At 41.9% G+C, this 24720-nt stretch overlaps 2 non-coding genes and 1 pseudogene across 2 annotated transcripts; 2 read left to right on the forward strand and 1 right to left on the reverse strand.

The window, feature by feature from the left end:
• Nucleotides 1-5670: 5670 nt before the first annotated feature.
• LOC111725609 lies at nucleotides 5671-5777 on the forward strand. The gene has a single exon (XR_002773636.1). It is a non-coding gene; the product is annotated as a U6 spliceosomal RNA (small nuclear RNA).
• Nucleotides 5778-22057: 16280 nt separating this feature from the next.
• On the forward strand, nucleotides 22058-23319 carry LOC100943453 (annotated as a pseudogene).
• Nucleotides 23320-24310: 991 nt separating this feature from the next.
• LOC111725626 lies at nucleotides 24311-24440 on the reverse strand. The gene has a single exon (XR_002773649.1).
• Nucleotides 24441-24720: the final 280 nt, after the last annotated feature.

Consider the following 24720-nt stretch of genomic DNA (forward strand, 5'->3'; position numbering starts at 1 on the left):
TGTGACTGCCAAAACTTGGAACCAGCCAAGATGTCCTTCAGTAGGTGAAGGGATAAATAAACTGCAGCACATCGCGGCAGTGGAATATTGTGCTAAAAAGAAATGAGCTTATCAAGCCATGAAAAGACTTGGGGGAACTTTAAATGCATTTTACTAGGTGAAAGAAGCCAACATAAAAAGGCTGCATACTGTGTGATTATGACTACATCGCATTCTAGAGAAGGCAAAACTATGGAGATACAGAAAGTGAAAAGATCAGTGGTTGCCAGGGGTTAAGGCAGAGGAACGAATAAATAGATAAAGCAGAGGAATTTTAGGGCAGTAAAACTATTTTGTGTGACACTATCATGATAGGTGACATATCATTATATGTTTCTACAAACTCATATAATATACAACACCAAGAATGAACTCCAGCGTTAACTATGGATTTGGGATGATGATGATGTGTCAATGTGGATGTATTTATTGTAACAAATGTAACACTTTGGTGCAGGATGTTGATGGCAGGGTGGGAGGGGGAGGCTGTGTGTATGTAGGGGCAGGGAGTATATGAGAGTTCTTCATACTTTCTGCTCATCTTTGCTGTGAAACTACAACAAATGATGATAAAAAAAAAAAAAAAGAAAAAACAACCAAGCTGGGTGTGATGGCTCATGCCTGTAACCCTAGCATTCTGCGAGGCTGAAGCAGGTAGATCACTTAAGCTCAGAAGTTTGAGATCAGCTTGAGCAAGAGTGAGACCTGGTGTTTACTAAAAATTGAAAAAGCTAGCTGGGCATTATGGTGGACTCCTGCAGTCCCAGCTACTTGGGAGGCTGAGGCAGGAGGATCCCTTGAGCCCAAAAGTTTGAAGTTGCTGTGAGCTATGATGCCACTTCATCCTACCCAGAGTGCAGAGTGAGACTCTGTCTTAAATAAATAAATAAATAAATAAATAAAATAAAAATAGAGTGTATTGCCTGAGCTCACAGTTCAAGACCAGCCTGAGCCAGAATGAGAGACCCCATCTTTAAAAATATCTGGGCATTGGCTCAGTGCCTGTAGCTCAGTGATTAGAGTGCTGGCCACATACACCAGAGCTGGCAGGTTCGAACCTGGTCCAGAGCCTGCTAAACAACAATGACAATTGCAACAATAAAAATAAATAAATAGCCAGGCATTATGGCGCGGGCCTGTAGTCTCAGCTACTTGGGAGGCTAAGGTGAGAGAATCTCTCAAACCCCAAGAGTTTGAGGTTGCTGTGAGCTGTGATGCCACAGCACTCTACCAAGGGTGACAAAGTGAGACTCACTTTGAGTGAGTCTCAAAAAAAAATCCAGGTGTTGTAGTGAGCACCTATATTTCCAACTACTTGGGAGGCTGAGACTAGAGAATTTCTTCAGCCCAAGAGTTTGAGGTTGGTGTGAGCTGTAATGCCATGGCACTCTACTGTGGGCAACAAAGTGAGACTCTATCTCAAAATAAATAAATAAATAAATAAAATAAAAATAGAAAAACTAGCCCAGTGTGGTGGCATGTGCTTGTAGTTCCAGCTACTTATGAGGCTGAGGCAGGAGGATCCCTTGAGCCCATGAGTTTGAGGTTGCTGTGAGCTCTGATGCCACAGCATGTTTCCCAGAGTCACAGAGTGAAACTCTATCTCAAAAAAGAAAAGAAAAGAAAAGAAAAGAAGGAAAGAAAGAAAGAAAAAAAGAAAAAACAACCGAAAGGAAATGGAAAGAAATTGTTAGGCTCTGGCTTTATTCAGGGCCTCATGAAGTTGGCTGCTTTTCCCGCAGAGCCATCCCAGGTCCCTGGGTTTCCCTTGTACTCTGAACTACAGTTATTATTATGCATACTGGTCTCTGGCTTTAGATAAGCTCAACACAAGGGTGTCTTCCCCAGGAAGTTGTAAGCTTCTTTGCAATAGCTATTTCTTATTTATTTACCCTGAATATTTTATGTTTCTAAACTATGAACTTACTCAATATATTGGTCTTAAAGAAAAAAGTGAGAAGGAGAGGCTGGGTGCAAAGGCTCACACCTGTAATCCTAGCACTCTGAGACTGAAGCAGGTGGATGGCTTAAGCTCAAGAGTTTGAGACTAGCCTGAGCAAGAGTGAGACCTTGTTTCTGAAAAATAGAAAAAAATAGAAAAAATTAGCCAGGCATTGTGGTAGGTGCCTGTAGTACTGCCTACTAGGGAGGCTGAGACAGGAGGCTCATTTGGACCTAAGTGTTTGAGGTTGCTGTGAGCTAGGCTGACACCATTGCACTCTAGCCTGGGTAAGAGTAAGATCGTGTCTCAAAAAAAAAAGTGAGGAAGTTACTTCTTCCATAATGATGGTTTAGGTAATTTGTACCAACCTGCCCAATGAAAACAACTAAAACAAAATACAACAAACAACAAAGAGCTAACAAGATAGTGAGAAATACTGGGCTAACATCCAGAGAGGGCAGAGATCTAGAAATATAAGCCCAGTACCATAGCTGCTTTTGGCTAGTGGTTGTTTGCTGATCCAAAGAGACAGCTGAGTGAGAAGCTGAGCTGAACATTTTACAGCTTCTTGTGGCTATGGGCGGAAAGTCAGAATCTAGGGCCTGCTAACATTGGAGGCTCTAGCAAAACATTCCCTGATTTGGGATCTGATTTCTAAAGGCAGCACCTTGGAAGGATGTTATGGAAGCAATGCAGCTGCTGCATGACTGCAGCCCAGCTGTAACTCATCAGGTAGCCCAGAAATATTCAGTCTTAAAATTGGATAAAAGAAGTCCCAGGTGGCTAATGTCCACAAACACCTGGAAAAGAAAATAAAATCCTCTCTGGAATGACAGAACATTATTCCAAGCCCCATATTATCCTACAAATAATTTTTCAAATATGTTGTCCACCACAGAGATAAATAGACTCATGAGGTGACTTGACAGAAGAACCAATAGGAACAGCAGACAACAGGAGTAGCTCCATAGGGCTCCCACATGTTAGAATCAGACATAGACTATAAAACTAACTCTGCTTATTCTATGCCCAAACTTGGGAATTTTGGCCAGGAAGTGGTAATTATATTATAAAAAGCTTTGGCAAAAAAAGCTTTTTGGAGACAGTCTCATTCTGTTGCCCAGGCCAGAGTGCCATGATGGTATCAGCTAGCTCACAGCAACCTCAAACTCCTGGGTTCAATCCTCCTGCTTCATTCTCCTGAGTAGCTGGGACTACAGGTGTTCAGCTAATTTTTCTATTTTTAGTAGAGATGGAGCCTCGCTCTTGCTCAGGCTGATCTTGAAATCCTGAGCTCAAGCAATGTTCCTGCCTTGGGCTCCCAGAGTGCTAACATTATTGGTGTGAGCCACTGGGCCCAACCACTATGAAAAAAATTTAAAACGAACCAAATAGGAGCTTTAAAACAAACAAAAGAAAGAGCATGATTAAAATTTAAAATTCAGAAAAAAAATTTTAAATTCAGTAGAAGGGTTTAATAAGAAATTAGACACAGCCAAAGAGAGAATTAGTGAAATGAAAGTTAGGTATGTCCTGTATAATTAGTACAAATATTTGAAAAGACTATTTCGTTTTCCCCCAAAAGTGAACTACTTTTTATAATGTGTTTTCCTCTTGCTGTGTTATACTGTGAACACTTTGTTCTTTAAAGAATGTCATAAATACCTTTTTAAACATGATATTTTTTAGCAAGAAAAGGAAGGTTCATTAACTATCACAAAACAACATTTACTGAGAAAGAGAAAGATATATTTACAAAGTAAGAGCAAAGTATAGGCTTACAGAGCAAGAGATGTTCACCTTAGATAGCAAACAGGCTTCCATTGTTGGAGCAAAGGAAAGGAAAGAAGTGAAAACATGATGCTTTTGAGAAAAAAAATTTTAAGAAGAAAAATATGTTTATAGCTGAAGAGCAATAAACATAAAAAAGTGGTTTGCATTGAGAGACAGTCTTAGGGAGGAATAAAAATCTATGCTAATACTCATGGTTCATATAACCTCTAACCTTCTTATAGAAATTATAGCACAAGACCCTGGTCCACTCTATTACCCCTGAGCACTAAGCATCTAACTCCTTGCATTTTTCTGGAGAATGCTAAATTGGTATTTTTGCAGATCAGGACACACATACCATGGAGTGACTCTAATCTGTAGGTTGGGAGATAAAAATATTGCTAGCAGAGACCACTGATGCACCAGTTGAGAGTCAATAGTGGCTAGAGAGTCATGTGTGCCTGCCTGTTGCCCAACCTATTCCCTACTTAATTCCTGTGTAGGTGAAGGAGGGTGTGTGTGTGTGTGTATGTGTGTGTGTGCATGTTAATGTATGTGTATGTGTTTGTGAGATAATCAGTAACTTCTTTTAGTTTTGCCTAACTTTAACATAATAAACTTAAGTATTTGTGGTTAACCTTGAGTTAAGATTCAGAATTAAACAATCTAGAGTGAAGTGTGAAGAGACAAATAAATATAAAAATATAATGGAATAACTGAGACATAAATTATTCATGAATAATATAATATTTAACATATTTTTAAATGAAGTTTCGGGAAAAGAGAAGAGAAAGAATGAGGCAGAGCAATCACTGACTATAAGTAAGCTTCGAGTTTCCCAAAATTGATGAAATACACCTATCTGTTAATAATTGTTCAGGGAACCAAATAAGTAGAAAGAAATCCATACCTAATCCAGAAACTCCAAAACAAAGAAAGTTTTAAATAACCCAAGAAAAACAAAAGATAACTTTCATAAGTACAACTTTTGCTGACTTTTCAAAACCAAGAATGGAAGCCAGAAGTATTAGAATTATATGTTGGAAAAAACGCTAAACAATGACAGCAAACTTGCCAACCTAGAACCTAGTGAAAATGTCCTTCAGTAAAGACAGGTTTAGGGGGTTCTTCAGACAAAAGAAAAAATAGTCCTAGAGGGGAGGTTGGGTATAGAGGAAGGAATGAAAAGGGACAAAAATGTCTTACGTGTAGATAAATCCAAATAAACATTGACTTTATAAAATAATAATGTCTTATTGGGTTTATAGAGAGAACCAAAATTCACAACAGTAAAAGCATCTCAAATGGGGGAAATAGAAATGTTCCAAATTCCTCATTTCTTTTAGGAGAGAGCAAAGGTAATGGTTATTATTTGATGGTGCTAAGTTGAAGATCGCATGTTATATTTGTAGAGTAATTACTAAAAAGATTGGTAAAAATCTGAGTAACTATCAAATTAACAGAGGAACAAAACAAAATTTTAAAACCTCAATTAAACTAAAGCCAGGCACAGTGGCTCATGCCTGCAATCCCAGCATTTGGGGAAGCTGAGATGGGCGGATCACCTGAGCTCATGAGTTCGAGACCAGCCTGAGCTAGAGTGAGACCTCCATCTCTAAAAATAGCTGGACATTGTGGCAGGTGCCTGTATCCCAGCTACTTGGGAGGCTGAGGCAAGAGAATCCCTTGAGCCCAAGAGTTAGAGGTTGCTCTGAGCTATGACGCCAGGGCATTCTACCAGGGGCAAAAAAGTGAGACTCTGTCTCAAAAAATAAAAATAAAATAAAATAAAAACTCAACCAAACTAAATGAAGTCCAAAACAACATAAAGAAACAGAGAACAAGTGAGCTGCATAAAAAGCCCGTCCCCGGTAAACTGCCTATCAATTATCACACTAATAAGAGGGTTAACTACTGTGCTCACTTTGGCAGCACATATACTAAAATTGGAACGATACAGAGAAGATTAGCATGGCCCCTGCACAAGGATGACATGCAAATTTGTGAAGTGTTCCATATGTTTTAGGGAATTTCAAAATAAAAAATTAAGTATAAAAAAAAAGAGGGTTAGCTACTTCAGCTAAAAGACGGGATAGACACAAAATTTGACATATATATTAGATGAGATATATAGAGACACATGTAAAATAGAAGTATAAAGAAAGACCAGAAGGAAAGTAATAAAGTACATGCAACTGAAATACTATTAGGATAGCTGGTGTGGCAATTCTAATAGCAAACGAACATACTTATTAGGTAAAAAGCATTCTTGCTAGAATTAAAGATGACTCTCTACTAATAAAATATTATTCTAAATTTGTATGAACCTAATTACGTGAGATACAAAGCAAATGTGGAAAGAATTATATGGAGAAATAGACAAGTCCATATTCATAGTGGAATATTTGACACTCCCTTTATAGTCATCAACAAAACAGGAAGATAGAAAATCAATAACACTAAAGGATTTTGGCTCGGTGCCTGTGGCTCAAGTGGCTAAGGCGCCAGCCACGTACACCCAGGGTAGTGGGTTTGAATCCAGCCCGGGCCACCAAACAACAATGACGGCTGCAACCAAAAAATAGCCAGGCGTTGTGGCGGGCGCCTGTGGTCCCAGCTACTTGGGAGGCTGAGGCAGGAGACTTACTTGAGCCCAGGAGTTGGAGGTTGCTGTGAGCTGTGATGCCATGGCACTCTACCCAGGAGGACAGCTTGAGGTTCTGTCTCAAAAAAAAAAAAAAAGAAAGAAAAGAAACAAAAAAAAAAAACACTAGAGGATTTGAAACAACATAATTAACAAATTTGGCCTTATGGACATGCATAGAACTGTGCACCCGATAACTGCAAAATACATTACTTTTAAGAACAGATTAATTTAATTTAATTTTTAAATTTTTATTTATTTATTTTTATTTATTTATTTTTTTTGAGACAGAGTCTCACAAAAAGAGACTGGGTAAAGTGCTGTGGCATCATAGCTCACAGCAATCTCAAACTCCTGGGCTCAAGTAATTCTCTTGCCTCGGCCTCCTGAGTACCTGGGACTATAGGCACCCTCCACAATTCCTGTTTTTTTCTGGAGACAGGGTCTTGTCCTTGCTCAGACTGATCTCTCCCCCTGCCTCAGCCTCCCAGAGTGCTAGGATTACAGGCATGAGTCAGCGCGTCCAGTAAGAACAGATCTATTTTAAAATTTGATCTATGCTGGACCAAAACACAAGTTTAAACACATTTCAAAAGTTTAAGATAAAGAAGACAATAATCAACTAACACATTTTAAACAGTTTAAGAATCAATAACAAAAATATAATTGGAAAATCCCTGCATCTTTTGAAACTGCACTTTTGAGTAACATGCTTCCAAAATACACTTCTAAATAATGCATGGATTTTAGAAGAAATAAAAATAAAAATTAGAAATTACTTTGAGTTAAGTTATATATAATGAAGTCAGGCGCAGTGGTGCATTTCTATAATCATAGCACTTTGGGAGGCCAAGGCAGGAGAATTGCTTGAGGCCAGGAGTTCAAGACCATCCTAAGAAATATAACAAGACTCTCTTTCTACAAAAAATGAGAATAATTTGCCAGCTATAGTAGCATGTGCTTGTAGTCCCAGTTACTTGGGAGGCTGAGGCACGAGGATCATTTGAGCCCAAGAGTTTGAGGTTGCTGTGAGCTATGTTGACACTACTATGCTCTAGCCCAGGCAACAAAGCAAGACCCTATCTCAAAAATAAATAATTAAAATAAAATTTAAAATAAATAATGAAAAAACAATATAACAAAACTTGTAGAATAAGACTAAAGCAGTGCTTAGAGAGAAATGTATAGCCTTAATTGCACATTTTAGTGAAATGGAAAGGCTAAAATATAATGAGCTAAGCATCCATTTTATGACATTGGGAAAAGAACAGCAAAATAAACCCAAACAAAAGTAGATGGGAGGAAATATTTAAAGGTATAAATAAAGATAAAAGAAAATACACAATGGAGAGAATAAGCAAAGACAAAATTGAAACAACTAATAGAATCGATTAACCCCTACTGAGAATGATTAAAAGAAAAAGATAAGGCACCAATAACAAATAATAAGAAATACACAAAGGCCAGGTGCAGTGACTCATGCCTGTAATCCTCATACTCTGGGAGGCCAGGGTGGGTGGATTGCTTGAGTTCAGTTTCAGACCAATCTGAGCAAAAGAGAGACCCTGTCTCTGCTAAAAGTAGAAAAGCTAGCCAGGCACTGTGGTGGGCGCTTGTAGTCTCAGTTACTTGGAGGCTGAGGCAGGAGGATTGCTTGAACCCAAGAGTTTGAGGTTGCTGTGAGATATGATGCCACGACACTCCACCTAGGGCAACAGAGTAAGACTCTGTATCAAATAACAACAACAACAAAAGAAGTGCACAAAAATTAGAGTATATCATGGGCAGAGCTCAGTGGCTCACACCTGTATTCTCGGTACTCTGGGAGGCCGAGGCAGGAGGATCGCTTGAGTTTAGGAGTTTGAGATTAGCCTGTGCAAGAGGAAGACCCTGTCTCTACCAAAAATAGAAAAATTAGGCTGGCATGAGGGTGTACACCACCCACAGTAGTCTCAGCTAATTGGGAGGCTGAGGCAGGGAGATCACTTGAGCCCAGGAGTTTATGGTTGCAGGGAGTTATGATAACACTACTGTACTCTAGTCTGGGTAACAGAGTAAAACTTTGTCTCAAAAGAAAAAGTACACTCTAAACAACTTTATGCCAATAAACTTGAAAATTTGATGAAATAGACTCACAGAAAAGTACAACCTAACTCACACAAAAAGAAATAGAAAATCTTAGTCTTACAATTATTAAGGAAATTAAATATGTAACTAAAAACACCCTATGATGAAATCTCTAGGCCCAAATTAACTTCAGCAGGTAATCCTATCAAACATTGAAGAAAGAAATAATGCTAACTTATACTTTTTCTAGAAAGAAGGAAAAGAATCATCTACCAATTTTGTGTGACTAGCATAACCTTAGTACTGACACAAGAAAAGAGAAAAGACAGATCAATTTCACTCATGAAAATAGGTACAAAAATCCTAGACAAAATATTAGCAAGTTGAAGCAAACAATATGTAAAAGGATAACACATGATGATAAAATAGGATTTATTCCAGGAATGGACCTTTGGTTTAACATTAGGAAATCAATTAATACAATTCATCACCTTAACAGATGAAAAGAAAAAAATTCATGATGATCTCAAGACTCGCAAAAAAAATGTTTGATGAAACTCAACATTCATAACAATATAAATTAAGGAAAAGAATGAAACTTCCTTAATCTGGTAAGCATGTCAATAAAAAACCTACAGCAAATATCCTATTGGATGGTAAAAAGTTCTCTGCCTAAGTGTGTGTAGATGAGGGCACTAACCACCATCATTCCTATGTAGCAGTGTCCTAGAGCCTTCAGCCAGTGTGGTAGGCAAGAAAAGGATATAAAAGGCATAACAGGCTGATAAGGTGGGAAAAAACCTAAAACAGTCTTTATTCTCAGATAATGATTCTATGTGAAGAATCTACCTATAAATATTAAAATTTGTGAATAGTTTAAGCAAGGTTACTAGATGTAGAGTGAATATACAAACATTGAGAGCATTCCAGAAGCAAACAAAAAAATAAATTTAAAAGAGAGTCCATGTATAACAGCTTTGGATGTATAACAATATCATTGCCTAGGAATAAAACTTGAAAAAGACATACAAAGATCTCAAGATGGGAAACTAAAAATTAACATTATTGCAAGAAAGTTAAAAAGACCTATACATGGAGAAATATAATACATTCATGGATACAAAGACTCGAAAATGTACGTATGTTAATCCTCAAACTGATCTACAAATCCAACGCAATCTTAATGAAAATCACAACTGTTTTTTTTTAAATAGAACTTGACAAATTGATTCAAACGACGTAAACAACTCAAAAAGCCCATAAACAGTAGAGTGAATAAATTGTGATACATCCAGAGGATGGAATGATGAAAATGAATGAATAATACAAATGGCTTTTGAGAAGAAGCCAGGCACACACACGAAGGGAGGATACGGGATTTAGGAAAGCATGTTTTGGTGGTAAAATTACAAGTAAAACCAAGGAAGTGATTCAATAAAAATTAAGACTGGAGGAGAGATTTGTGATGAGAAGTGGCAGACAGTGAGTTCTCAAGCGCTGGCTATGTTCCATTTCTTGACTTGTACAGTGGTTAAATGAGTATTTGCTTTATGATTAGCCATTATGTGCATTTTTGTGCACGGTACCATATTTTACAAATTAAAAAAGGATACAGAATATTTGTTTTCCATGCTTCAGAATAAGGGTGTCCTGAGTCTCCATCAGGGAGGCAAAATGAAAGTTAATGTAAAATAACCAGTTGTTTAACTTATGACAAAGGCCACAGGGAATGTAGTGGTGTGGATTGAGTCTGGGAAAAGATTGCCAAAGGCTAAGAATTTGCTGCTGTTTATTCAGTGTCAACAACAGCAAAGGGACGTTGTCACTGGCACAGGATCACCAGTCAGGAGCAGGGATGACTCCAAGTTCCACCTCAGCCTGGACAAAACAAACACAGCATTACCTAGCATCCTGTACTCGCTTAGAAGGCTTTACAAGACTAGTTTGGTCTCTTTAGCATTACGAGACCAAGACAGGGAACTGGTTCTTGAATAAAAGGTGTGATTATTTCAATTTCAGGAAAGGTATAACACCACGATAAATTAATAAAATGGCATCTGAGCCAGGCATTGTGGTGGGGCCCTGTAGTCCCAGCTACTTGGAAGGCTGAGGCAAGAGAATTGCTTAAGCCCATTGAGCATGAGGTTGCTGTGAGCTTTGATGCCACGGTACTCTACCGATGGTGACAAAGTGAGACTCTGTCTCAAATAAATAAATAAATAATAAAATAAAATGGCATCCAATCTAATCACTTAGCCTCTATGGGGTCATGTGGTATGACCCTAATACCCTAAGAAATGATCATATTTGGGTGACAGCATAAAACTGAGTTGTTAAGTCTGTGCAGCAGACCCTGGTTCCAGCTTTACCTACAAAATGTGCATAGTAAGTAACCCTGAGGAAACTGTTAGGCGGCTGGCCTTACATCCATAGAGGGTGGTACCTACAGAGTGCACACCTGGGACAGGGCTATCCCTGAGAGAATCTTGAGGTTGGAAATAATGTCTATGGAGAGGACCTCCTCAACTCTCATATTTATTTAAGGAAGAAGTCGGGAATACAATAAAACCATTGTAGGTTGGGCACAGTGGCTCATGCCTGTAATCCTAGCACTCTGGGAGGCTGAAGTAGGTCTATCTCCTGAGCTCAGGAGTTCGAGACCAGCTTGAGCAAGAGTAAGACCTCATCTCTAAAAATAGCTGGGTATTGTGGCAAGCACTTGTAGTCTCAGCTACTTGGGAGGCTGAGGCAAGAGAATTGCTTGAATCCCAAGAGTTTGAGGTTGCTGTGAGCTATGACGTCACAACACTCTATTGAGAGTGACAAAGTGTGACTCTGTCTCAAAAAAAAAATGAAATAAAATAAAAACAGTGTGAAAAAGAAAACTACAGGTCACTATCCCTCATGAACACAGATACAAAAATCGTCAACAGAAAGATAGCAAATAAAATTTAATAATATGGCTAGTTGTGCTGGTTCATGCCTATAATCCTAGCACTCTGCAGGGGCCAAGGTGGGAGGATTCCTTGAGTTCAGGAGTTTGAGACCTCGTCTCTACCAAAAATAGAAAAATTATCCATGTGTGGTGGTAGATGCCTGTAGTCCCAGCTACTTGAGAGGCTGAGGCTGGAGGATCACTTGAACCCAGGAGTCTGAAGTTGCCGTGAGCTAGGCTGATGCCATGGCCTTCTAGCCTGGGAAACAGAGTGAGACTCTGTGTCAAAAAAAAAAAAAATCTAGCAATATATAAAAAAGATCATGATCTTATGGGGTTTATCCCACAAGGAACATCAAGTTAGTTCAACATTTGAAAATCACCACAATAAAATAAAAGGGAAATATCATGTGACCATCTTAATAGATGCAGGGAAAGCATTTGACAGAATTCAACATCCATGCAAAAACTCTCAGCAAACTCAGAATAGAAGGGATGTCCTCAGAATGATAAAGGGCATCTAAGAGAAGTCTGGGATGGACATCATACATAATGGAGAAAGACTGAATCCTTTACTCCTACAACTGGGAACAGAATGATGATGTTCATTTTTGCTACTTCTATCCAACATTGTACTGGAGGTCCTAGCTTCTACAACAAGTCATGAAAAAGAAAGAAAACAAATTCAGATTGGAAAGAAAAAAATTGCAAACATGATACAGAGTGGTCTGTACATCCTTTACCCTAATGGTTACATCTTATATAACATATCAAAACCAGTACACTGACATTGGTCAAATGATTTTTTTTTACAAAGGTGCTAAGGCAATTTAAATCTAGAATGGTCCTTCAACAAATAGTGCTGGATAACTGCAATCAATATGGAAAAGAATGAACTTCACACAAAAATTAATTTAAAATGGATCATAGAGCTGGATGTGGTGGTACATGCCTTTAGGCCCAGCTACTCAGGAGGCTGAGGCAAGAGGATCCCTTGAGCCCAAGAGTTTGAGGTTGCTGTGAGATAGGCTGGCAACACACCACTCAAACCTGGCGGATGGAGTAACCCAAACAAACAAACAAACAAATCCCCCAAATGGATCAATAGACACAAAAATAAAAGCTAAAACTTACAAAAGAAAATGCAGGGAAAAATCTCATATAATCTTGGAGTTAAAGATTTCTTAGGATACAGAAAGCACACACCATAAAGGAAAAAAAAAAGATAAAATGGAATCAATAAAAATTTTAATCTTCTGCTCTTCAAACGACACCCCTAAGAAAATAAAAGCACAAAGGAAAGCCAAAAACTGGGAGAAAATATTCTCAATATGTATATCTGACAGAGGAACAGTATCCATTCATAACACAATCAAAGAAGATAAACAATCCAATTTGAAAACAGGCAAACATTAATAGGTATAGTGTTTCTTTTTTGAGTGGTGATAGTGTTCTGGAATTAGTTGTGCAAGATAGTTAATATACAAAAAAGCACAGAAGTGCACAAGTATTAATGGTAAATTTTGTTATGTGAATAAAAACTCAATTTTTAAGAATGCCCTAAAAATGGGCAAAAGACTTGAATAGACACTTTACAAAAGACATATGAACAGCCAATAAGCATGTGAAAAGATGTTCAAGATCATTAATGTCCAGGGTAGGGAAATATGTAATACAAATCAAAACCACAATGAGCGCCTCTACGCACCCAGTAGAGGGGATAAAATTTTGCAAAATTAAAAAAATATAATACCAAGTGTTGATGATATTGTGGAGCAACTAGAACTCTCCACCCTGCTAAAGTGTAGAATGGTACAACCACTTTGGAACACAACTTGACAACTTCCCATAATGTTAAATATACACTTCCTCCTAACCGGTGATCTTACTACTAGGTATTTACCCAAGAGAAATGAAAAGGCATTCCACAAAAAGATTTGCACATAAATATCCATAGCAATATTATTCATAATGGCTCCAAACTGGAAACAATCTAAATGTCCATTAATGGGTGAATACATAAACAAATTGTAATGTATTGGTTGGGCGGGGGTGGCTCACACCTGTAATCTTAGTACCCTGGGAGGCTGAGGCAAGAGGATCACTTGAGGTCAGGAGTTCAGGACCAGCCTGAGCAAGAGTGTGACCCTGTTTCTATTAAAAATAGAAAAATTATCAGTGTGGTGGTGGGTGCCTGCAGTCTCAGCTACTTGGGAGGCTAAGGCAAGAGGATCACTTGAAACCAGGAGTTTGAGGTTTCAGTGAGCTCGGCTGAGGCCATAGCACTCTAGCTTGGGCCACAGAGTGAGATTCTATCTCAACAAAATCCCCCCAAATGTGATGTATTCATATAATACGATGCTACTCAGCAATGAAAAGGAAAGAATACCTGAGACACAAAACTTGGGTCTCACAGACATTATGTTGAACAAGAGAAACCAGACCTGAAACCATCCACATGAGTGATCGCAGGTCTTCAGAGTTCCAGAACAGGCAGCAGGAATCAGATTAGTTGCTGCTTCAACTAGGGGAGGGAGTTGGAAAATTGACTATTAGAGGGACTTCTGGGAGTGGTGAAAATGTTCTATAGCTTGATTTTGATGCCAATTATGCAAGTGTATACATTTGTCAAAACTTATCAAATTGTAGATCTAAAATGTATGCATTTAATACATATAAATTATACCTCAGTAAATTAAACCAATCAAAACTCATTAAACAAAAATGAACCTGGAATCTGGAGATAAACTACCTGTCTCAAATCTTTCATCCTGGTCCTATAATTTAAAAGCTATATGATCTTGGACAATTTAGGTATCCTTTCTAAGCCTCAGTTTCTTCATCTGCAGAATGAGGATACAACTCAGGTTGGAGGAGGGTACACCTTGTTGTTGAAGGCACAAAACACATGTATTGCATGCATGTTAAGAACAGTTCCATGCCAGGCCCTCTGCTGAGCAGTCTTGCACATAAAAGCAGCAGGTTGAATAGGAAAGAGAGAGATCTGTGCACTGGGCAGATCTCCTTTCACCCTTGAACTTGATGTTTTGGTATACTTGGGCTGCCATAAGAAATTTATTTCCACCAGGCGTGGTGGCTCATGCCTGTAATCATAGCACTTGGGAGGCAGAGGCGGGTGGATTGCCACAGGTTCGAGACCAGCCTGAGCCAGAGCGAAACCTCATCTCTAAAAAATAGCAGGGCATCGTGGCAGGCGCCTGTAGTCCCAGCTACTCAGGAGGCTGAGGCAAGAGAATCGCTTGAGTTCAAGAGTTTGAGGTTGCTGTGAGCTATGACACCACGGCATTCTACTGAGGGCAATAAAAAAAAAAAAAAAAAGAAAGAAAAAGAAAAAAAAAAAGAAAAGAAATCTATTTCCTCTCAGTTCTGGAGGATCAAAGTGTTGGCAGGGTTAGTGCCTTCTGAGGCCTCTCCTTGGCTTGCAGATGGCTCTTCTCCCATATCTTTCCTCTGTGCATGCACAACTCTTAGGTCTCTCTGTGTGTCCTAATCTCCTTTTATAAGGACACCAGTCAGATTAGATCAGTGTCCCCAGTAGTCTCATTTTAACTTAATCACCTCTTTAAAGGCCCTATCTCCAAATGCAGTCACATTCTGAGGAACAGAGGACTGGGGCTTCAACTATGAATTTTTTTGGGGGGGGGGACAATTCATCTTGTAAAGGGTGATGAATTCAGAATTGACCTGTCTTGGATAGGGATGTCCAAGAACAGGGCAGCTTTGCATAATCAATATAAAGACCAGATCAGACATTAATCAGTTTGCTATTTTCTAGCATGATAAGGAACTTAACATCTCTGAACTTAACTGGCACTATCTCCTGCATGAAAGGGGACAAGTCTTAGCTCATAGAGTCGTTGGGAAGAGTGCAGTGGAACAATACCATTCACACAGGATTAACCAGATCGTGCTATGTCTGTGCCATGCAATTGGATACAGCTGTGAAAATGACAGGGTAATTATCTCCAACATGAAAGGCTTTCAAAACTGATAGAATAGAATGTATATCTGCGCACAGGGAAGAGATTCCATGATACAGAACTGAAGGCACAAAACACATTCCCATGCAGTGTCAGCAGGCCCTAAACTCTCATGCTCAAACAGTTACATGTTTTACACGTCTGATTCTAATTTACTTGTTCTGGAGTGAGACTCAGGCACTGGTATTTAAAAAGGAACTAAAAACAAACAAAATAAGTGAACAGCAGTTGTCATGTGTGGCTCATGCTGAGAATCCTTGCTAGTAATAACTATCATTTTTGCACTTATAATGTAGCTGACATTGTTCCAAGCACTTTGTCTATAGAAACTCACCAAATCCTTGCTCACAACAATCCCAATGGAAGGCTCTATTATTCTCCCATTTTATAGATAAGAAAAGTGAGGCCCAGAGAGTTTCTGCTGTTTGTTTATGGTCACACAGCTAGTGGATGGTAGAGGCAGTATTTACTGAATTCAGGCAAAGTGGTTCTAAAACTCCAGTGAAATCCATGGGGTGGCAGGGAAAGTAGAGGAGAACAAAATTTAGGAATTTTGAATTTGAATCTGTGGGAGACGAATGTCATGACCAACCAGGTTTAGTTACTGGAGCAGTGGTTCCCAACTCCTTCTTAATAACTGCCTGGGAGCCGGGTGCAGTGGCTCACACCTGTAATTCTACCACTCTGGGAGGCCTAGTTGGGTGGATTGCTGGGGCTCAGGAGTTTAAGATTAGCCTTAGCAAGACTGAGACCCCATCTCTAAAAACAGCCAGGCGTTGTGGCAGGTATCTGTAGTCCCAGCTACTTAGGAGGCTGAGGCAGAAGGATCTCTTTAGACCAAGAGTTTGAGTTTGAGGTTGCTGTGAGCTATGATGCCACAGCACTCTTACCCAGGGCAAAAGAGTGCGATTCTGTCTCAAAACAAACAAATAAACAAACAAACAAAACCACCTGGGGCATTCTTTAACTGTAGAGATTCTGATTCTTGGGTCTGGGGCAGCACACAGGAAAATCTAGGTGTTTAGCAAGAGTACCAGGCAGGGCTGGCTCTGAACAGCCACACGGTGCTCAGAGGGGCCCCAGGCTTGGTTCAGACCTCTGCTGTCAACAGCTTGAAATTCTCAATAATTTTATCTTCTAACATGTGTTTGGTAAGTGAGGGGACAATGTGACATGATGCACTGGGGGCCTGGGGACTCAGCACCCCTGAGATCTCCCCCTACTCCATTGCAGTCCCCCCCATGTGCTGATGCTCCAGGCTTGGCCAAGTCTCCACAGCTGCCCGTGCTCTATGACCACTGCTACTTTCTGTCCTTTACCCTTTGTCCCTGGAGGGGCTTGGATATAAATATGGGGAGGGTCAGAGTTGGGTGTACCGTCTGCAACATCTTGCAGTGGCGGCCATTCCTGCCGGGGGCTGGCAGCACCCCAGCATGTCTGGCGGGTAGTGATGTCTTGGCAGGGTTGGTGAGTCTCACGTATGTTGGCACAAGATGTTTAAAAGTCCCTGAGGGTCACCTGTCTGCAATGAGTTGAGGCCATGAGTTTGAGGGAATAAAAGATGCTTGGCTCAGCCTCCACAGAGCCTGCCCCGGCTAGGTGTGGCACATGGGTCCAGCGGCTGGTGGGATGGGAGACTAGAGCCCTCAGGCCTCAGCATGGCTGTCCTGTGAGGCTCCCCACTTGCCCTGCCCATGCCTCCTGCCTGGGGGAACCTGCTCTTCCTCCTCCCAACCTCTGGGAGTCTAGCTTGCCCAGGGACAAGCAACAAAACATAAAAATTGTGCATTGTGTCATTTCAGTGATTCTGCACCTGAGTTAAATGCTTTTATATTTGCATTTTAAACTGGCATTGAACAATATAAGGATGGACAGTAATTAATATTCATGCTGATAATTTGCAATTTAATTTTCCTTTACTTAGAACAACATGCATTAAAGAGCAGATGAAAATAAACCATGACCAGTCAAGGGAGAGAGACCACAGAAGAAAGGGAGGAAGTTTACACGTTAATACCTTTCACAGCACGTTGTTCCAGCCTTTTGAACAAGGCGCCTTTCATTTTCACTTCACACTGGGCCCTGGTTGCAGGGATTCTTAGTCAGGGAAGTTCAGGAAACTGTAGAGCAGGGGTCCTCAAACTTTTTAAACAGGAGGCCAGTTCACTGTCTCTCAGACTGTTGGAGGGCCGAACTGTGGGCCCTGGGACGAGTCAGGGGCTAAGCAGGATAGACAGCAGTGGCAAAAACACCTGGATAAATGTCCTAGGTGGGCCGCATGTGGCCCGTGGGCCATAGTTTGAGGACGCCTGCTGTAGAGGAATATGGGTTGAGGAAAATGCTAACCTTGGGTCTTTGGGGTGCAGTAGCTGTCCCATTTTCCTGGGCATTTTAACAAAGGTCATTGCTGAGGACATCAGCCTTCCCAGCCCCTTAGCTATCAGGAGTTTCTAGGAAGACATCACAGCTTCCTTTATGGTCAAGCCAGACTGCCAGCAACAGAGCTGGGCCAGTGGGAACGTCCTCCTGCACAGCCCGGTGGGCCTCAGCATTTGGCCTGGATGGACATTAGCCCAGGGAGAAGGGTAGCTGCAGTTCCTGGGAAAAGCCCTGGGCGATTTGTAACCAGCGGTCTAGCTGTACATGCATGTCTGTTATACATAGGTGTAATTTTGTCTGATAAAATACAGGATGCCCTATTAAATCAGATCAACAACGGATTGTTTTTTAGTATGTCGTATTTGGGATATACCAGTACTTATACTAAAAAATGAGTTGCTGTTGATCTTAGTACTTACTTGGGCATCCTTTATTTTATTTCTTAAATCTGGCGACGCCAATCAAAGATCCAGATTCTGGCTCTGGTTCTGCCCTAAGTAGGGGTTGGAGCGAAGAAGTCCTGCTCCTCAGGCCTCTGGTTAAAAGGAGCACCCTCCTTACCATCCAGGTGATGGGGGACCGTCAGAGACACGAGGGCAGGTTGCTCACAGAGGAGAGCTCTGGTAGGGAGTGGATGCTGGGGTGCAAGCAATACATGGCCACAGGGATTGGGGTGCGAAGGGGAGAGGGGACTCACGTGAGTGTAGGTGTAAGGTGTGCTCCTGTAAATGCCCCGAGTCCCCAACCCACTTCAGCGGGCCTGGGGACTGGCCCTGATACTTGTCTTTTTTAAACTGCCCGGGTGATTCTGAGAGCTGCCAAGGCTGAGGAACGGACAGAGAGCCTGGACGGCTTCAGGGATGGCTTAGGGGCTGGAGGTGGTCTGTGCACTTGGGCCGGACTTGGAGAGCTGGGAGCACACGTGGATGGCACCTGGGTCACTCCTGCCTGAGAAGAATCAGACGCGGAAGAACTGAGGCGGGCCCAGGACCGCGTCCGGTCCCCGCACAGAGCTTCCAACACTGACTGTGGCCAGAGGCTGCCCCCAAGTCCCGGGGTCGCGCCCGCGTCAGTGTCTGCGCTCCCGGCCCGTCTGGGGTGGGAGCGCCGCGGTGCTGGTCCGCGCTAGGTGGCGTCCGAGAGCGACCGGCCCTCCCTGGGGCGCTCGCGCGGTCCCCGCATGCTGCTCGGGCGATCCCCTCCTCCCTGTGCAGTCCCCGGTGCAGTCCCCTGTGCCGCGACCCTGGCGCAGGCCTGTTGGGGGGATCCCGTGCTTTAGCTTAGACTTTTAAGCTAAGTCTTATAACAGAAGAGTCGAAAAGACTTTGAAAATATACTCTGAACCTTCTTCAGACCCAGCGCTTTGTCCGGCCTCTAGGAGGGATGTACAGACATGCGCCCTCAGAGGTTTGGGTCAATAGCAGCCAGCACAAGACGGTGGTCCCGGCTCGGCGCCTGTGACTCAAGTGGGTAAGGCGCCAGCCACATACACCTAAGGTGAGGGTTCGAATCCAGCCCGGGCCTGCCAAACAACAATGACGGCTGCAACCAAAAAAAAAAAAAAAAAAAATAGCCGGGCATTCCTGTGGTCCCAGCTCCTTGGGAGGCAGAGGCAGGAGACTCGCTTGAGCCCAGGAGTTGGAGGTTGCTGTGAGCTGCGATGCCATTGCACTCTACCCAGGGGGACATCTTGAGGCTCTGTCTGAAAAAAAAAGACGGTGGTCCCATGAGGTTATCATGGAGGTGAACAGTCCTATGGCCTGGTGAAATCGTGGCACAAGTCATTACTCAAGAGTTTGTGGCGATGCTGCTACAAACAAACCTACCGTGCTGCCTATGAAAGTAGAGTATACGCAGTTATGTACAATGCATGACGCTGGATAGCAAATGACTATGTTACTAGTGTATGTATTTACTATCCTATAATATTTGTGATTATTTAGAGTGTACTGCTTCTGCTTATATTTTTAAAAAGTTAACTGCAAAATAGCCTAAGGCAGGCCCTTCAGGAGGTATCCACAAGGCACTGTTACCACAGGCGACAGTCCTCCTGCCTTTCACTGCCCCTGAAGACCTTCCAGGGGGACAAAATGTGGAGGTGCAAGACAGAGATATTCGTGATCCTGACCCTGTGTAGGCCTAGGCTCATGTGTGTGTTTGTGTGTTTTAACAAAAAAGTTTAAAAAGTAAAAACATAAAAAAAGATTTAGAAGAAAGCTTATAGAGTTAAGGATATGAAGAAAATATTTTTGTTCAGCTGTGCAATGTGTTTGTATTTTAAGCTAAGTCTTATTACAGAAGAGTCAAAAAGATTTTAAAAATATACTCTGTTACCCACTGATTCCAAGAAAGAAAAATAAATAAATACAAATAAAGATTATATAAAATAAAGATTAAATAAAAATATAAAAGTTTAGGGTGGCACCTGTGGCTCAAGGAGTGGGGTGCTGGCCCCATATACCGGGGGTGGCAGGTTCAAATCCAGCGCTGGCCAAACTGCAAAAAATAAAATAAAATAAATACACACACACACACACACACATAAGTTTATTGGCTGGGCAATGCCTGTAATCATAGCAATCTGGGAGGCCGAGGTGGTGGATTGCTTGAGGTCATGAGTTGGATACCAGCCTGAGCAAAAGTGAGACCTCTGTCTATACTAAAAATAGAAAAACCGAGGCAAGAGGATCCCTTGAGCCCAAGAGTTGGAGGCTGCTGTGAGCTATGACGACATGGCACTCATTCTTCCCAGGGCAACAGCTTGAGTCTCTGTCTCAAAAAAAAAAAATATATATATATATATATGCGCATATATATATATGTTAATCAAGCAAAAAAGTTACAGTAAGCTAAGGTTTGTTTATTATGGAAGAAAGAAAATGATTTTAAATTAATCGAGTGTGGAGTAAGTGCACAGTGTTTATAGTTTCTACAGCAGTTACGGTGATGTCCTAGGCCTTCACCTTCACTTCACTCACCACTCACTCACTCACTGACTACCCACAGCAACTTCCAGTTCTCCAAGCTCTGTGACAAGTGCCCCATACAGGTGTACCATTTTTAATCTTGTATACTGTATTTTTACTGTTCGTTTCTATGTTTAGATACATAATCACCATTGTGTCCCAGTTGCCCACAGTACTTGGCACAGAAACACGCTGCAAAGCTTTGTAGCTTAGGAGCTCTAGGCTCGACCACACGGCCTGGCTGTGCAGTAGGCTATGCCACCTAGGTTTTTGTGTAAGCAAACTCTGTGGTGTTGGCACAATGATGAAATCACCTGATGACAAGTTTCTCAGAAGGTCCCTGTCATTAAGTGACACACATCTGTAATTTGACCCATGTTCCCTCCCTTCTGTTCTGTCTTGAAAGGGTGTCCAAGTGGTAGGTCTGTCCTTTCAGGTCAGATGCACCTTCTGTCCCACAAATTTGGAAGATTTTCAGTTTCCCTGCTCCATGCATGGAGAGGACTGGCAATTGGCAAGAAAATCATGTTTTTTAAAAACAGGAAATTTATCAGAACACATTCAAATGAATGTATTTTTGACATTAATGTGTTGGGAGAAAAAGTTCATAAATGGGCGGTGCCTGTGGCTCAGTGAAGAGGGCGCCAGCCCCATAAACCGAGGGTGGTAGGTTCAAACCCAGCCCCGGCCAAACTGCAACAAAAAATAGCCGGGCGTTGTGGTGGGCACCTGTAGGCTCAGCTACTCAGGAGGCTGAGGCAAGAGAATTGCTTAAGCCCAAGAGTTTGAGGTTGCTGTAAGCTGTGATGCCATAGCACTCTACCGACGGGGACAAAGTGAGACCCTGTCTCAAAAAAAAAAGTTCATAATGAGGACCTTGAGACATTATAAAATTCAAATCAAGAAGGATCCAATCTTGTTCAGTGTTATTTTCTTGTAGAGTGCCTTAAGATTTAGTTCGTAGTTTTTCTTTATTTTTTAGAGATACGGTTTTACTCTGGCACCCAGGCTGCAGTACAGTGGCATGATCATAGCTCACTGGTATCTCAAATTCCTTAGCTCAAAAGATCCTTCCACCTCGGCTTCTCAAGAACCTGGGACTATAGGTATGTACCACCATACCAAGATAATTTTTTGTAGAGATAGGGTCTCTCTATGTTGCCCAGGGTGGCCTTGAACTCCTGGCCTCAAGAAATCCTCCTGCCTTGGCCTCCCAATGTGTTGGGATTACAGGTGTGAGCCACCATGCCATTAAGAATTTTTAAAAAGGCCCCAGCTCACCCGAGTCTTGTCCTCTCCTCTTTAGACATAATGTCCTTCACTACTCATTCCACCACCTTCTCCAGCAATTACCAGTCCCTGGGCTCAGTCCAGACGTCCAGCTACAGTGTCTGACCGCCAGCAGCGCAGCCAGCGTCTATGCATGTGCCAGGGGCTGGGGCTCCTGGATCTCCGTGTCCCACTCCACCAGCTTCCAGGGTGGCTGGGGATGCGGGGGCCTGGCCACAGGGATGGCCGGGGGTCTGGCAGGAATAGGGGGCATCCAGACTGAGAAGGAGACCATGCAAGAACTGAACAACCACCTGGCCTCTTACCTGGACAGAGTGAGGAACCTGGAGACCGATAATCGGAGGCTGGAGAGCAAAATCCGGGAACATGTGGAGAAGAAGGGGCTCCAGGTCAGAGACTGGGCGCATTACTTCAAGACCATCGAGGACCTGAGGGCTCAGATCTTTGCCAATACTGTGGACAATGCCCGTCATGCTGCTGATGACTTTAGAGTCAAGTATGAGACAGAACTGGCCATATACCAATCTGTGGAGAGTGACATCCATGGGTTCTGCAAGGTCATTGATGACACCGATATCACTCGACTGCAGCTGGAGTCAGAGATGGAGGCTCTCAAGGAGGAGCTGCTCTTCATGAGGAAGAACCAAGAGGAGGAAGTAAAAGTCCTACAAGCTCAGATTGCAGCTCTGGGTTGACTGTGGAGGTAGATGCTCCCAAATCCCAGAACCTGAGCAAGATCATGGCAGACATGCGGGCCCAGTGTGACGAGCTGGCTTGGAAGAACCAAGAAGAGCTGGCCAAGACCTGGTCCCAGCAGATTCAGGAGAGCACCTCAGGAGTCACCTCACAGTTTTCTGAGGTTGGAGCTGCTAAGACAATGCTCACAGAGCTGACCCGTACAATCCTTGGCAATCGAACTAGACTCCATGAGAAATCAGAAGTCCAGGTTGGAGGACAGCCTGAGGTAGGTGGAGGCCCACTACGCCATGCAGATGGAGCAACTCAATGGGGTCCTGCTGCATTTGGAGTCAGAGCTGGCACAGACCCGGGCAGATGGCCAGTGCCAGGCGCAGGAGTATGAGGCACTGCTGAACATCAAGGTCAAGTTAGAGGCTGAGATCGCCACCTACCGCCGCCTGCTGGAAGACGAGGAGAACTTCAACCGTGGTGATGCCCTGGATAGCGGCAACTCCGTGCAAACCATCCAAAAGACCACCACCTGCAGGATAGTGGACGGCAAAGTGGTGTCTGAGACCAATAATACCAAAGTTCTGAGACACTGAGGCAGTAGAGCAGCGTGCCCTTATACCAATAAAGAGTTCAGAAGTCACTGGGAAAAAAAAGAATTAAAAAAAATTAAGAACAAGGGATCCATTACTGATGCATCTACTAATGGTAGTCCTCCCTAAAGTAGAACATTATAGAAACAAAAAATGCAAAACCAACAGCCAAATATACTTTGAAGTAAGATGTTATCTTTGAGATTTGAGTATTTAAAAGATTTCCTTTTGAAAAACTTGAGTTAGCTTTTGGAAAATGGTCTTTCCCATGTTACTAGATATTTTTAAATCTCTCCCTATATTTTCATATTTATATTTTTTTGAGACAGAATATTACTCTGTCGTCATAGACTAGAGTGCTGTGGCTTCATAGCTCACAGCAATCTCAAACTCCCAGGCTCAAGTGATCCTCTTGGCTCAGCCTCTCTAGTAGCTGGGACTACAGTTGTCTGCCTCCACACCTGGCTAATTTTTCTGTTTTTATTAGAGCTGGGGTCTTGCTCTTGCTCCAGGCTGGCCTCCAACTCCTGAGCTCAAGCAATCCACCTGCCTCGGCCTCCCAGAGTGCTAGGTTTACAGGCGTGAGCCACCTCACCTGGCCATTCCCTATCTCTTAAAAAATTTTATTCAACTACCATTTATTTCCTAGCCTTTGAATTAGACCCTCAAAATACAAAAAACAGTAAAACCATCCCTGTTCCTAGGAAATTCATAATCCAACTCAAATCCAACTCAGGGAGAAAAGAAGACTTGTAAATAGTGTAAATAGGTGTGGAAACGTGGATTTTAGGGTTTGGAAACAGAGGAACAAGGGTTAATTTTTTTTTTTAATGTGTATTGTAAAAAAAAAATTTGTATTATGAAAATGTTCAAACAGTAATTTAATGAATCCTCATTCATTACCTATCACCCAACTCACAAAATTAGTAATATTATCATATTGCCAATCTTGTTTCATACCTTTTTTTTCTTTTTCTTTTTATTCTTTTTTTCCAAATGTCTGAGGCAGGAAAACAAGGCTGCCAGCTCATGGTAGTCCTGACAATGGTCCTCAGGGGCTGATGTTGGCCTCCGTCCTTGGCTGGGGGAGAAACTGGACCTTCCATAGCCCTGAGAGAGAGGCCCTTTGTTTCATACCTTGATGGTTACTTTTCTTCCTTTTTTTCAGTGTTATTAAGCTTTAATTACATATCATATTATTTACCCACTCTAAATGCATAACTCAAGGTTCAACTGTACTACAGACTGAGTGGCTTAAGTAACAGAAATTTATTCTCTGCCAATTCTAGAGACTAGAATTCCAAGATCAAGGTGACAGCACTGTTGGGTTTTCCTGAGGTGTCTTGTCTCTCCCTGGCTGCTAGATAGCCGTCCTCTCTCTTTTTCTTTTTCTTTTTTTTTTTT

Source organism: Otolemur garnettii, unplaced genomic scaffold (genome assembly GCF_000181295.1).
Source record: "Otolemur garnettii isolate 467f Iridium unplaced genomic scaffold, OtoGar3 scaffold00044, whole genome shotgun sequence".
In the NCBI taxonomy this organism is placed as follows: Eukaryota; Metazoa; Chordata; class Mammalia; order Primates; family Galagidae; genus Otolemur; species Otolemur garnettii.